General features: G+C 32.1%; 1 protein-coding gene and 1 pseudogene across 4 annotated transcripts in view; both read right to left on the bottom strand.

Annotated features, from left to right (window-relative positions):
* ROBO1 (roundabout guidance receptor 1) overlaps positions 1 to 16921 on the bottom strand; it is a 1005278-nt gene that overhangs the window by 565726 nt on the left and 422631 nt on the right. The gene's annotated exons all lie outside the window — the stretch shown is intronic.
* Positions 10093 to 10211, bottom strand: LOC118601909 (annotated as a pseudogene).

Below are 16921 nucleotides of genomic sequence, written 5' to 3'. Positions count from 1 at the left end.
AATTACACGAAGGTTATGTGAATGTGGCTAAAAACTGCGCAGACGTTTGCATCCTTTCTTGTGTTAATTTATATATTCATCCACCTGAGTATTGGAGATTTGTAGCTAACCTGGAATCCGATTTAATTAGGCAACCAGCTGGCTAACTTTGAGGACCTTCCAGATAAAGGGCTGGGGAACGTGGGGGACTGTGAACCCTGAGAAAGACATTACACAGAAAAATGGAAAAAAAAAAATTAGGTCATGACTGCAGCAAAGACAAAAGTACAAAGGAAAAAGGCAAAGGTACAATGTGGAAGGCAAAATAAAATAAAGAAAGAGTAATTAGGAAAGCTGCCAATTTCTTTCACTGGAGACCTTGCGGGAAATGTTTTATCATGGCTAATGACAAGTGACCTACGCAGAGTCAAAACTAAATGTGAAAAGTTTATCCGAAATTGATTGAAATAATAGTGAAAGAATCATATATTTTATGGCTGAGCAATATATTCCTTGAGGAACACAGACAGGATCATAGAACTTTAATTCCGTTAGGGATCACATCTCAAATATGTTTTTCCCTTGCGTGGTGTTTGGCTGTGTCTCTGACTCATTTAGTTCCCGGTTAAGTGCAGCTCAGTGATGGGTTGGAAATAAAATGTTTGATTAAACTGTCTCTTTGGTATCAAGTTTTGAAAATATGTACACTAATATTCTTTTAAAACTGATGATTAAATTTGCTGGCACTGATTTGATTGTATAGATATAGTATTTTATTTTGGATGTCCTATAATTTTAAACTTATAAAGAAAATCAATCCTCAAGAGTAATAATATAACTAAAATGTAACTTATTATACACCATACCATCTTCTGTGATTTTTTGGTATACTGTCATTTAGTTTTCACGAGAACGCTATTAGATAAGCACTAATATTATCCTCAATTGAAAGATGAGAAAACTGAGGCAAAATGACATTCTATGCTTCACTCTTTCTTGCTCTTGTGTCCAAATAATAACACATATAAGTTTTGCTATTGCAGACATTTGTTTTTATGGTGATGAATGTTGAAGAGACTCTCACCACTCCTAATATATTATTCAACTAGAAATCCAGCTCCAAAGTATTTTTGCTAATGACTTTTCCATTGTCTGAATCATACAACAGCGTAATAGCCAAGTCCTTTCCTCACTGCGGTCCGTAGCTCTGGAGTCACCCTGCCTGTGTTCAGATCCTGGCTTTGTCCCTTATTATCCGTGTGACTCTAGTTATTGCTTTCTGCCTCATTTTTTCATGTTTAAAATAGGAAGGATATAGTACCCTATTTATAACTAGAACCAAGAGCGTTCTATTGCAGATTAAACCAGTTAATTCTACAAGCACTTAGAACAGTGTTGGCATGAAGCTCTAAATAAATGCTAGTTATTGTCATTGTGTTATGCAGTCCTCTAGTCATCTCATTCTCCTTTAATACTCTGCAGACCTTACATTTCTTATTATTATACAAAATTTTAAAGAAAAAGAATAAGGTCGATTTAGTTTTTACAGGAACCAGGACAGATACAATGGGGGAAAACTATAAACACAGAACATTTAAAAGATTATAATATAACCGTGGCATCTTTTCCTCTATCTAAATAGTTAAATTGTTTCAAGGTGTACATACCACAAAATATTCAACTTTTAAAACATTAAAAAAAAAAAAGCTTTATACTGTCCTAACAGCCAAACTCCATACCAGAATCATCAATAGCAGCTTATTAACTTCATCTTTTTCAGATGACTTGAAAAGTTTAAACAACAGAAGAAAGGAAAAGTCAGTTTATTTGGAACAGTGAAATTTAAGGCTTGGCAGCCATTGCTCATGCAAAGGTATCTAGGGAAGTACATTTACTAAAAGAACTCTGTTTAAGAACAAAAAATAAACATTTTTAATGGCAGTAAGTGAAGGAAAAGCAATACAGAATCTCCCCAACTTTCTTTGCTATTTTGAGCTTTGCTGACAACAGAAGCTTTTCAGCTGCTTATCATAAATAGCTGAAAATCTGATTTTAAGCTTTAGTCCACAACAAGAAAAAATATTCAATATTCTCGACAACGATGCTCACAGGCACCTTGGAACTTCTGTGAGCTGCAAGACATACTCCTCGAGTAATATACGATGGTGTAGAATCAATGAGAAAATAATTCGTACACCAAATCCAAGTGGACACAGTAATGAGGCAGCAGGTTTTTTTTTTTTTTTTTTTTTTTTTTTTTTTTTTTTTTTTTTTTTTTTAAGTGGAAAGCCCCAGACACAGAATAAATAAGCATCTTGGCAGTGGAGACTGGGACAGACACGAGTGCATGTGGATTTGGGAATGTGCTTCCCTGCCGGAAATCATTCAATTATCAAAATTCTTTTCCCCTGAGACTTACAAACAGAAATCTTGGCTTGTGCTCAAATATTAAACATTAATGATGTTCTCCTGATGTTTAAAGTAGAGAGGAAAAGCTGTGGTCTACGTTAGTTGTTAAAGAGGCAGTTGTGAGGAAACTTTTGATAGATTTTGAAAAAAATAAATGATATTGCCATGAGTTCCTAGCTTTATTTTTCTAGTAAGAAGGAAAGCATTTCTAGTCACTCTTATTTTAACTTTGAGACAAATGATCCCTTGTTTACTTTTATGATAGCTTAGTAGATTTATTCTACTAACAAATTTGTTATTCATTAACAAATATTTATTGGATGCCCTCGGTGTGTCAGATATCATGAACAATTCTGAGGTGAAAGGGTAAAGATGACAGAGTTTATGCCTATGAGAGATAAAATTCTAGGGGGGAAGACAGATAAAGGGGAATAAAACAGAAAGATAATTGCAATATTCAGCAAGGAACATGGAAAAACAAAACCGAAGGCTGACAGAAAGGATGACAAAATAATGCTTTACGTAGAGTAGACATGAAGTCTGAATTTTATTATATAACTCTGATAGGAAATCATTTAAACATTTTCAAAAGAGGAATATTGTAATCCAATATATAAAGTGTGTGAAAGAGGTGAAAGCAGAAGACCAGTTAGGTGTTTGTTGCAATGATCTAGGCAAAAACATGAAATGGTTTGTGTAAGGAGATGACAATAGAGTGAGATAAAACCTCAAATTCAAGCAATAGTTTGAAAAGTCAATTAGACTTGCTTCCGAGGAGCTGGGTTTGGAGACTGATGGAAAGGCAAGAATCTTAGATGACTCCTAGATTTCTAGCTTTCATATCTGCATATATAGTATTTTGTTTTGTTTTGTTTATACACTAGAACCTCTAATTTTATTCATCTTATAACAGAAAGGTCTGTAGTATTTTTTTTTCTGTTTATTGAAGGGTTGTACGATTTTAATGGGAGGCCAAGTTTGGGAGAAAGAAGAAGAAAAAGGGTTCTGTGTTAAACATATTTCATTTTAGACTCTTATGAGTAATGGAGAAACTAAATATGCTTATAGTATGTTAAGTACTACTAGAAATTCACCCATTACTCAGTCTTCTTTTCTTTCTCTCAGAACTCATTTTGTTGTGGTTCAAATGTATTCAACTTTAAAAAAATGTACCCAACTTAAACTACTGTTACTGCTCTTAAGGTATTTTTATTTACGTATTTATTTGTGTGTGTGTGTGTATGTGTGTGTGTGTTTGTGTGTGTGTATTAACAAGAAAATTCAGAAACATGGCAGATGAATAATGTAGGTCAATAAATTGGGTAATAACATTTTGTGTTAAAACTACATGTGACCAAAAAAATCAGAATTTTAAAGAAAATCTCAAGGCAATTGTTAAGAAACAAACAAACAAACAAAAATTGGTGAGATGATGACTATGTTGTGTATTGTGTCTCATAATGTATACTTGGATGAAAAATGAATATTGAGATTTTGTAGCTTATTGGGTAACAAGCACTTCATTAGTCACATCTTTGAAATATAGTTACATCTTTGAAATCATTAAGCATTAAATAATTAATGCACTGGCTTAACAGTATCCCTCCAAAGTTCATGTTGACCCAGGTCCTATAAATGTGATCTTATTTGGATTTAGGTTCATGTATATTGAATCAAGATTAGGTCACATTGAATTAAGGTAGATTTCCTCATGACTGATGTTCTTATAAGAAGGTGGGGATTTGGACACACACTCAAAACACGCAGGGGAGAAGTCTATATGAAGATGAAGGCAGAGATAGGATTTAGGCTAACCAAAGATTGCCAGCAACCCTCGGAAGCTAGAAGGAAAGGAAGAACTTTTCCCTAGAGCCCAGGGGGAGTGTGGCTTTTTTGAAACTTTTACTTTGAACTTTTTGCCTCCAGAAATGTAAAAAAAAGTTCTGTTATTTTTAAGTCAAGCAGTTTGTGGTTATTTGTTATGGCAACTTTAGGAAAATAATATAGCTTATAATAATAATTTAAATAGCAGCCAGCATCTATTCAATAATCATTATGTGTCAGATACTGTGTTAAGTGAAAGTTTGAAAGAAAAATTTGAAGTTAATTTATGATTCTGTTCATATACTAAATACAACCAAAATGATTGTTATTTAAAATTGTATAACCAGTTTTTAAATCACAAAATATACCCTGCCAAGAAGTACAAAGTTGCACATATGTAAACATCCCTAAGTAGATAGCTTACATTAAATTATATTCCTGTGCTATCGAATCTATTGGACCATGAAACTGGCTGACAACACTCAACCGACCTTACAAGTGCAACTTAACTTATATTAGAACACAGGGAATTAAACATATATTGTATCCTTTCTAAACTGAAAAACAAAGTAACACTTTGTAAAAATACAGTTATAGTTGTTTATGTACTACAGAAATACGAATGACATTTGTTTCTATCTATGTGGCACCAAAATAGCCATTAAATGCAATATAAATAGATGATTAGTGTGTAGACCAAAAAGAAATTGGTTAACTAAATTATCTAAATATTTTAATAATACACATTAGTATCAGAGGACATAGCCAGACAGAGTCAGAGAGATGTTTGTATGGTAACATGGTCCCTAACAAACTCCAGATGTGTCATTAGAGGACCCTAAGGAAAGCTTTCAATAGTTTGTGCATTAAAAGGGACTCGATGCTAAGGTAAACATCCTCTGGAATGAATAAAAGAGTATTCCTTGCACTCACAAGAACATATTTTAGTTCTTACAATTCTAAGAATGTGTTTCAATTCATCACTTAACATTTTAGAAATAATGGCACTGAAAATGTAGGAAGGAGATGTTGGGCCTAGGTCACTTGCTGAACCTCTGACTACTTTTGGTTTGGCGACAAAATAATGAATGTTTCTTATATTCCTTCAGTTTAATATGGGCCCAGTGCTTGCAGAAACTTTTCCATGCCAGTTAGAACAAAGAGACACAAAACCACTAAAAGGTATAGGCACATGGCAAACAAAAGGCAAAACTGCATTCATCTTGGGGCTAGTTCTTCATAAAATATGAGAGTCCTATAACAGCTGAATCTTAAAATGGAGAAAAAGGAGACTGTGACTTAGACTCCAAGACTCCAAGAACTTCCTCTACTCTTCTGCAACATGAGCATTGTGACTATAACTGGGTAACTCTCACGTGTGAGCTATATAGATTTTTTTCAAGTGATTAAAGCAGAGTGTGACTGTATAATAATTCCAGTTCTGCCACTTGTCTCATTATGTGGTTTGGGTTGCAATATAGTTTAACCTCCCTGCAATTCAATTTTCTAGTGTGCCTTGTAAGGAATACTTATCCACCTGGCAAGATATCTCTGAGTGACTTCTTGTTTTATTTATTAACTTTCTGAAACACTTTTCGTGACTCTAAAGTGGCATCTATCCCTGAGAAATTATTCTAATATATGCTCAAAACAGTTATGTCTGAAATTAATGTGGAATGGATTATTGCTATTTAATTGTACCTTTATTCTCAGGGTATGAGATCGACAACATTATATCAAGTATGAGCAATATCATTAGTTTTTCATTTATATACTTACTATCAGCCTACATTAGTTTTAACTACTACTCGGCACAATAGAGAATTACAAGTCTTTATTTTTTTTGGCTTATTTCTTTTATTTGAATTAGTTATTTAGGCTTTTTAGTGTATTTTGTATGTGAAAGTGTATTTTTACTTCCTCCAATCCTTGACTAACATCCTTTTTCCCACACAAAAAGGAAACACACACACACACACACACACACACACACACACACACAAAATCAGACCAACATTGCTGCTCTATCACAAATGGATAACTGAAACAAGACAAAAACTAACAGATGATATTTGGTTCAGTAAACCTAGGGAATTCGGAGAGACAAGCATTATTCTGACATAAACTATAGTACCATGTTATGAAAACAGAAATGAATTTAGAGAAAGAAGATGAAATCTGAAATATCAGCTCCCATTAACCACATAACCTTGGAAAAGTCTCCTTCACAGTGGGAACTCCTCTCATTGGATATAAGCATTTGCCATTAACAAGTTATTATCAGCCAAGATTATAGTACATTATCTCCATGGTGTTCCCCAGTGCTCAAAGCCATCCCTAGGACATGCTAGTAATTTCATAAGTGTTTGTAGAATCGGAGAATAAGTGAATTAACTTTGGTTTTTTCATTTGCAAATAAGCATAATGTTTATACACAGTGGTGTTATAAGAATTAAGTGACATATGCAAAAACATCTAAAACAATAACTGGCACATAGTAATAGAATAATATTTTACTATATTCTTTTAAGTAAAAAACTGAAAAATAAAATAAAAACCTCCTATTTGTTGAACACTGCTATCATCTATCTTATGTAGCAAAATAAGGAAATCAGACTAATTGAATTTGTGTGTCCATCACCCATGGAAAGCCAGGATAGAAAAATAAGTCTCCCTCTTTCACTACTCACTTTTCCATATCCCCAAATGCAGTTTAGCCTTAAGACAAAATGGTACTGTTCATATAGTTGAACTGACTGCCTTGAGCTAAATAATTTTCTGAATCAACATGTAATGGCAACATTAGGCAATCTCTTTGGATTGTCAATAAAGTAGCGTCTATATAAGCAAAAAAATACACATTTAGTCATTAGTGTATTTTTCCACTTATCCATTAAAAAGAAATGAATGTCCTGAAATTATAGGCATACAGACACACAAGCACACACAATCTTTCACAGTGGTAGTGTATGAAAGAAGATTTCAGTTGCTAGAATTTAGGCTCAGACACTGCATTATGTCGAATATTAATCATTCATCAGCCCTCCCCTAACTGACAGCAGGAAAAAGTATATTAAGAGAATTACTTCCCCATAAGCGAGGTAACATCTGCCTCAAAGCTGGGGTAGGATGAAGTCTGGATCATCTCCTCAGCAAGATCTGTTCATGTGGAATATAACAGAAGCATGCAGTTTAGCCTGAGGGCTCTTTCAAGATTTCCAGTGCATAATTTGGTAGAAATTATAATAAAGCAAGCACACCAGTAATTTGCATTGAGCAAAGCCTTCTGAGTACAAAATTCTTACATACAATTTCCATTGCAGTGTTTCCCCCCTACCCTTTTTAACTCCATGAATCATGATGATAACAAACATTTAAGAACAAGGGTTCTTCCATCCACACTTTAAATAATGACTTTCTGGGTTTCTTTATGGAACTTTGTATAAAAGCAAACTAATAATTTGTAATTAGGAGGAATATCCCTTTCCTCACAGACTGTATACACATGGTACCTATACTCATTACCAATCCCACATTTTTAATGCATTTTCGGTAGACAGGGCTTGAGGATGTAGTGAATGAAAGCAGCCTGACCATCTTAATCCAGTTAATTAAAACCAACGGGAACTAGTTACAGGTCAGAGTTAACAAAAATTGTACAATATGTGATCGAAAGGAGTAGGTCCTCAAAAAATGAGCAATGAGGAAAAATAAAAATGTCAATATTTTATTGACATATGAGATAGGACTTTTATTAATAAGACAGACAAATCAGTAAAAACTAAGAAAATAATAACAGGAACATGCGTTTACACTGAATTTGCGAATTCATCTAAATTTCAGTCATCAAGATATTTGATGAATTCATAAGACTTTACTTTGTAAAATGCCTTGCAGTTTAAATGGTACTTTATATCTACTAATTTCTGTGACTTTTTATTCTTATAACAACACTGTGAAGAAGGTAAGGTAGATGCCAGTATCTTAATTTTTAAAACAGGAAATAGACATGTCCCTTTTTTAAATAACCTTTCTGAATTATTCTGATATAGGATCTCCTTTTACTGTGTAAATGTAATTAGAATGTGTCTTAGTCATTTCTAAATCTCTAGATTTTAACTAGAAGCTCGATACTTGGTATTCAGTAGTTTAGTTAATATACCTAAACACAGCATTACTTTGTAGGCGAAACTGGTCTTTTTCATAAATAGATTATATCCTAAGGACATATTCTAAGATCTACCACATAACACTAACTGTCACTTTCCAGAAACTAAATTTGAGTTTATAAACCTTTTGTAATGTTTCTTAAGTCGTAGGGGTGGGGGGAGTGGTGGAGGGGGGAATAATCCATTAATAAACAAATGTTAAAAGTGAGATTAAATAAATTAAATTTATTTAAGCATATTTTTAGACTGTCAGTATGAGATTTTGGCAACTGATGAAGTAGGGTGTAAACTTAATTTTCGGACTCATGATTGATTTCTATTAAATCCAGTACATGACAGAGAAAGAAGGAATTCATCATACTTTCAGGAATAAAAAAATCCTTAAAGACCTTCTCACTTGCTAAAAATATCAAGTGGAAGACAGAGGTACAAATTGAAGTTGACTGTCTGGGGCAGGAATAGAGTAAATTAGATCTTGAAATAATCATGCGAACTGGAACCGCCACTCTTTTAGTTACTCTGATAATTGGACTGCAATGAACCCCTAGTTTGTACCACTCAATCATGGAAGTCCCTCTGCCTTCTGGTCCAATTTTGGTTAATCTGGCACAGGATCGTAGTACCTTTCATTTATGATAGCTCACATTTTACACAAATCGTTCACATTCCATTTGCTCATTTGATCCTATAATCATTCTAAGTAAGCTGGAAACAGAACATTGCCTTTACTTTATAAAAAAAGAAAAGTGGATCAAGAAGATCAAGTTGACTTCCCCCCAGGTCACCTGGCAGGACAGTGGTTGAACTGATATAAGAACTGTGGTTTTCTATGATCTTGCTATACCCGCATATGTTCGCATGTTCCTTTTCACCAAGAGATGATAACCAGAGTCATTCTCCTAAACCACAAATACAGACTAGAATAAGAACGTAGGGCAGGAAAGCAGCCACTTTCAATTCAGGCTTGTGCTTTATTTGCGTTAGAACTTCCAATGCAAATTAAATTGTTATTTAGCAAAAATGACATAACTGAAACCCCAGCTAGATCCTAGATGAGTTTCAGTCTTTGTGCTGTGTATCACTCCAACTAAGTTGTTTCTCCCTTGAAATGTGCCAGCCATCTTTAAACATTTAGCTATAACAACGTCAACCAGATGCTAAATTAAATAGAAACATTTTGAAATTTGGTGTTCCCCTTACACTGCATGTCTAATTTCACATCCTTGCAATACTTACACCTACCATTTGGACTTCCTTTTGTATTTTATTTTTGTTATTGTTTTAATCGCTTAATATTTTATTTGTGTGTATCAATTAAATATTTTCTTCTCAGCAATGTTATAGTGTATAATGTGAAATATGGTTTAATTCAAAAACACACAAGAAATATACATTTACATTTTAAAATTAGGACAAAGTATAGAAATATGATAGTGACATTATTTGTCTACTTTGTAGTTTCTCCATTTAAAAAGTTGAAAACATAATATATTTCTTATTCTGTTTTCTCCTTCATTCCATCTTAACCTACTTTAGCCACACGGGACATATCTCTGTTTTTTTTGTTTTTGTTTTTGTTTCTTAAATTAATTAATTTATTATTTATTTATTATTTTATTTTATTTTTATTTTTTAGGCGAGGAAACCCTTGGTTGATCTCACAGATTGCAAGGACCTTGTCAGCTTACAATCCCTTAGTTTTTATTTTTTATGCCTACAGCACTTGGTCTTCCTAGGCGGTCTCCCACTCAAGTTCTAACCAGGCCCGACCCTGCTTAGCTTCTGAGATCAGATAGGATTGGGCTTGTTCAGGGTGGCATGGCCATAGACTTCAGTTTTTTTTTGAATAGCGAAGATCACAACTAACATTTTTGTTTATTGTTGTTCAGTACAATGTTAATATTTTATGTATTTTGTCACAGCAACACTGAGAGAAAAAAAAAGCTTCAGAGCAAATTCTTTCTGAAATTCATCATTGCCTTGGCCTGAACGACACTTTGAGATTCAATTATTTAACTCCTTAAGCTATTGTTTAATCTCTTAAATATTCTATTTCCACTGGCAGACCCCAAACACGGATGACCAAAAAGTTTGTCATTTCTAATTGTCAACGACCCCAAACTCAAACCTTTCTTCAAAGACTGTGTGTGTTAAGAACAACACTATAACACTGGGCAACCCACTGTTGGTAGAGGCTGTTGACAGTATTATACTGTCACCTAAATATCCATTACCAAAAATGATAAAATCTATTGGCAAATTTGCTATAACATACATGCTAGTATGTGCTATTTTAAAGATCCGATGTCATATAGAGATGCTTTTCTTGAATGGTGGTGAAAAAAATGAATAGCTAAAAATTTGTGAGCTTTGGCTCTCGACTTTGAACTTTGATATTCGAAAGACAATTCGTTTTAAAATTTCCCAGTCACTCTGTGTACTGACTGAACTTTACTTCTATTAATAAAGCATGATAATCTGCTCTACCTGAGTGTCTGATAACAATAATCAAATAAGAGAAAAGTATTTAAAAGGGTGTTTTCACTTGCAAAATTCATTTTTAAATCTTATTTCATCAGCACGGTTTTTTTTTAAGCCCCTAAAGGTCAGATACAAATCTAACTGCACCTTCCCTTCACCAGTTTATCAAGCTTTAAAGGAATGAACAGAAAACTTAGCATACAATAATGTATTTTACTTATACTTACACTTAGATATCTCTGTCTCTCTCTCTCTATTAGCTCTATCTCTATCTCTATCTCTATCTATCTCTATCTCTCTATCTCTATCTCCCTCTGTCTCTATCTCTAATGTGTTTCTAGGTCCTTGCAATTTTATTGAAAAAGTCAGCTGACTTCATTGAAATCTAATTTAAAGCTATTCTACAACCAAATAATCTTTGAGAAGTATATATATAATCACTCCAGCTTCTTTATTATAAATATGCCATTTTATACATGTTTGGAAAAACTGCAGTTGTTATTTTGTGGTGGAGCTCAGAATCATTCTTTAAGATATGTAAGAATCTAGTATTTGTTATTTTTAATATATATTAAATATAAATATATGCACTATATGTCATTCATGTATGTAAGTATGCATGTATATATATTGTCTGGGACCCCAAAAATTAACGGAAAATAAATTTTATAATAACTTTGAGAAAGGCAACCTTAGTATTCAAATATTATTTATAGAAATACATAATCTATCATTATTTATGTAGACTTCTTGTAAGTTTTAACTGAATTTGATTTAAACCTTTTGTAAAAATATTTAGTTATTATGGTGATATTTTTCTTCTTGTCTTTATAAGGAGCTTTACAGAAAGCCTTACACTTTTGAATCAGAGACCAGATTTATTTAAATGGGTTAAGTTTGTTAGTTGAGTAGGACTGAGGCCAATACTGCCTTCTCCAATGGCGAACAGTATAAATGAAAAGTGAAAACTTCAAATTCTGATATTAACAATCACAATTTCACTTAATATGGCATGTTGGATTATGTGAGACCCCAAATTATGATAATTGATCTCAAGAACAATCACAATTCTTCAATATAATAATTTAACTAAAATATATTCATAATCTTATGTACATTTTACTAAATTAAAAATTAACTCTGATCAATTCTATATTTAATATCACTTTTCTCTTACAGAAAACAATAAAAAGTAAGCTATATTTATAATTGTAAAACTCACCCTTAGAAATGACTTTTTTAAAAATTATTTTTAACCATCACATGCAAGCGATATTTAAAAAGGAGAGGTTTTTTTTCTCTATAGAAAATCCCCTGATAAATGTTGAACCAGTTTGTTTGCTTTACAGTTGATTTCAAGGGTAGCTAAATTTCAAGGAATGTGATATGTCTTGTATATGTTACCTTGCTAATTTTGCTACATTTCAAAATAAAGGAAATACAAATGTGACTCTTACCGCAGATTCTATTTTCATATCATAGAGAACAGTTGCATTACATTCATTCCATTTCGCATTTAATATCAGGATGAAACATCTTAGTGGAGTAAAAACTAAATAGTATCAGATATTGTAAAAATAGGTTGTAGATATTCAGTATGATTTTTAAACATGTTTTGAGTAAACAACAACAAAAAAATATTTTTCTTCCCTCATGCATTTTTATGGCTATTTTCTTGGGAGCTGGAATTACTCTTTTGCGAGCATTTTCATTATTCCCAACCTTCACTCAATGTTTTTCCTGGCTGTCTGACCTAATTTGCTTGTATGATTGGTCAGGATGCCTTGATATTAAAAATTTTAAATTTAGTTGCAAAAAAATTATTTATAAACATCTTTTGGATAAAACACCAGGGATATTGTATCCAATCTGAAGAATAATTCAATGTAAGTCAATAGAGACACTAATAATTTCATCACTGTGTAATTGAATAAAGAAGAAATGTTCTTTACCTAGTTTGAAAATAGAAATTAACTGCTGTTTTCTAGAGTTGTTCCACATTTTCATTGATCTAATGAGATAGATCAGTGCTCTGGTTTAATCAAGATTAGAAAAGAGCTTTGTGGACAAATGCGAAGTTTATGATTTATCTGAGGTAGTCACGTGAAGCAAAGTTAATTAAGGATCTTCTCTGATTGTGTGAGTCAATGCAGCTCTAAACAAAATGTTTTCTTGGTTTAAAGGCCTGATCATCTCTGATCTGGGAGAGAACGAAACAACTAAAACAATATAAAACAAAACAGAAAAAAAAAAAATTCCCCGATGGATAGAATTCCCTGGGTAACCCATGTAAACTTTATCAAGCACTATGAACTTTGAAGTATTTCCTCTACAGGATATCTCTTAAATCACTCAAGTCCTTTGGGTTTAGAAAATGAAAAGGAAGTTGGGAACTCTTTACTTTAGCTCCATATTTTCTTTGACCTTCTCCAAGCCAACTTAAGTAAAATTTGGGGGAGGGGGAGGACTGTGTGGAAAAGTGTTTTGGTAGATAATTTTAATATTCCCAATATTGGTGCTAGAATCTTAAATCAATTTGTGTCCTTTGAGGTTTTAGAATGTACAAAGTTACTTTTATGACCTATATTTGCTGTGGAATACAAGAAAAAGATAAACTTTTGTGTTTTTTTTTTTTTTTGTCTTGCTGTTTTAAGAGGTTATTTGTTATTGCATTATTTGTCTTGCTGTTTTGAGGTTATTTGTTATTGCATTATAACTAAGGTATCCTTAATGGAAAAGCAGTTTTCCAGGAAGTATCCTGCATAAACACATTTTTCTTCTTTACTATAAAAAGAAACAACATACTACATATATTTTACTTATAAATGATAAAATGAATTCGCATTGACAGACTATAATATAATAAGGTATAAAGTTATTTGCTAAATTGGGAATTCCCTGGTGTATTCTTATAAATTTCATTCACGTTATTTCAAAAAGCCCTTGAGCCTTTCTGAGAAGTTTGAGATGTGGAAATTCTTAATGAATAAAATTAATCACCTTTGATGTCCAAACATGAAACAGAAATGTTCACTGATGATAGAAAAGATTATAAGATTAAATAGCTTTAGTGACTGGTTTTAAATAAAATGTAATATTTTAAATAGGCATTCAATATTGTAAACAATCTTTTTTTTCATTTTTCTAAAAGGAGTGCTTTTACATGCTTTAATACCATCTATTTCATATTTCTCTTTCTTTGATTTTTATATAGCTACTTTCAATCCACAGTTTTGAACACTGTTTTCAACTTTTTTAAGAAAATAGAAGCCATCAATTAGAGGGCACCTTTATTTTCTTTCATTTTCTCGTAACCAAATGTACTTCTTCATTTTCTCTTTGTTAAAACCAAAATAAAGATACCTCCTGATAATAAAAACCAATCCCCTCAGACATGTACTAGATTCCTTTTGCTTTCATAAGGACTTTGCTTTTCTTGGTATTTTATTCTGTCTCCTCCATTATCAGTTGCCATATTTTCTATCAACCTCCTTGCTTATCTTGTTACTTCTTCCTTTCATTTCTTCTCTCCCATCTGAAACATTACAAATAATATACTAACCCTCTCTAATAGCTAACAGCAAGCAACATCTAATTGTAACCATCGGTCAGCTGCTAAAGTAGTCAAAAACCTGTTGGTCAGCTTTAATTACTCCACTTCTCTCACTCCTTATATCTCATCCTTCATCAAGTTATTGCATTTCTACCTCCAAAATCTATCTCAATCCCAAGCACTTCTCCCATTCTCACACCATATTTAGCCAGACAACAACTATAAATAATTTGCCCTTAAGCTTCCACACATGCCACACTAACAATAATGATTTTAAATTCAACAATGACAAACATGAAAACATATGACTCCAAGCTCTGGACCATGATTTTATGTGAATATGTAGGACCTAGTCGTTTTGCTTTCTCAACCCACTAGGTTCTGGCCATCTTACACTACTGAAGATAGTATAGTTTAAGATACCACAGTTCCTTTACACATACAGGTTTTAAAAAATTTTTATTTAAATTAGTTTCAAGTATAAAGTACATTGTTAGTGAAACAGTATTCTCTGCTCCTTTAATCTGTCAAATGGCTTGCTTTTCTTAACTTAAATGTTCTCAACAAAAGGATTGATGAATGCTTTTTCCAAGTTTAAATCTATCTCTTCCTTATCATATATTCTTTAATTTTCTTCATCACAATTAGAATCTCAGTCTTATATGTCTCTCTCTCTCGCCACTCATTCATCCATTCAACTATCTGTATGTTAATTTTCCATTACCTTTCCCCTCACCACACTTTGAGATTCCTAAAACTTAGGAACAGTGCCTTTTAATGGATTTTAATAGTAGATATTCTAACTCATACCTACTATGACATCTGGCATGTAAGTTCTTACTAAAGGGGCATTTAATCAATTGCCTCTAAAAATTATGTCCCTCAACCTAGGAATAGAATATTAGACTTAAATTAGAAAGCATAGATATAGACCTCCTTGTTTTCATTGATGGAATTCATAATATTTAAATAGGTCAGATTAAAATTGTCTAAGAACATTTTGAAGTTTCAGACTGAAGGTATTAAATAACATTACTACTTGCCGATAGGTAGGCTTGGAACATCTAGGGACTAACATTTGTTATTGTATCAAAACTAAATTTTTAGAGCTATCTAGCTGTTAGTAATAACCTCCGTTATACTGTAAGATAATAAGATTGGGATTTACTTTTTGTCTCTTCTAGAAACTTTTATTTTTATATCAGGTTGATTTAGTTCATTTGAAAAGTCAAGTTTCTGGGTTTTATCGGCAGCAGAGTACGGAACAAAGCATCTTATGATCAAAATATAGGAATTAAATGTTGGTGCTTCTACTTTTTAACCATGAGGCTTTGAAAGTTATTTCTTATTGGAAATAACATCCAAAATCATATCAAGCCAAAATTATTTTATAAAGTTGTGAAGATTATCAAATTAAAGGTTATATATTATTTTCAAAGTCATACAAAGCAAATATAATATATAAATGTTTCTATTATCTTTTTCATCAGAATAGAGCTGTCTATTTTTCGGTGGAAGAAAATTAGAGATTAACTCCTGAGCTGGAAAAGTAGACTTTTAGGTATCTAGGTCAGAGCTTAACATATTGTAGTCCTTATTTACTTATAAATTCTATCATCATTTATGTTAAAAATCTACCATATGCCAATACTGAATGAAGCACAATTACACAATGTGTATAAAGTAGGCAAATGCCTGCCCTAATGGAGTTTCCATACTAGAGGGAAGAGTAATATTAAATATATAAAATCACATAAAACAATTATCTATAAATGTTTTAAATTGTATAAAGGAAAATAATAAGTTATTATAAATGATAAGTAGGGAAAAATTTATACTAAGAAAAAACTTTCAGTTGGCTGTTATTTTTGATATTAATAAATATATAATACAATAGACTATATAGAACAAGTGTTACCTTTCAGAATAATTATATAACATATATATATATTTCATTTTGTCATATTATTTAAAATTATTTGAAGTCATTTGTTTTGTATAATTTTAATGCATTTATGAAAGTTTCATGATACAATGGTACTGAATATTAATATTGTGAAATGTACTTTTATGAATGAATAAACAAAATTCACAGCAACACTAATCCATGACAAAAGAGAAAGCATCAAAAAAAATCAGGTTAAAATTGAGTAACAAATATTAGTAATGACTACATAAAATTTTACTCTTTCTTCCTAAAGGTTAGGATGGATTTGTGAAAGTTAATGCCACTATAAATTAATGCATTCATCAATAAGCTATTATATGCACGTGTATATAAATAACTCTTCCTTTGTTTCTTTTCTTGGAACCTTCCCACACACATCTGTTTCTTTCCACAGATATTCTTTAAGATGATGAATGATTTAAGTTGCATGTCAATCAGAATAAAATCCACTGAGAACTCACGCACGCGTAATTTCTATCGGTAATAATTTTGGTTAAAATGTTTTAGAAGATATTTAGTGTGTAAAGACTGAAAGGGCACAACATGGAAATAGATCAA

This window comes from Rousettus aegyptiacus, unplaced genomic scaffold (assembly GCF_014176215.1).
Source record: "Rousettus aegyptiacus isolate mRouAeg1 unplaced genomic scaffold, mRouAeg1.p scaffold_m13_p_4, whole genome shotgun sequence".
NCBI lineage: Eukaryota > Metazoa > Chordata > Mammalia > Chiroptera > Pteropodidae > Rousettus > Rousettus aegyptiacus.
Note: the sequence above shows the minus strand (reverse complement) of the source record. Positions and strands in the feature narration are given on the sequence as shown.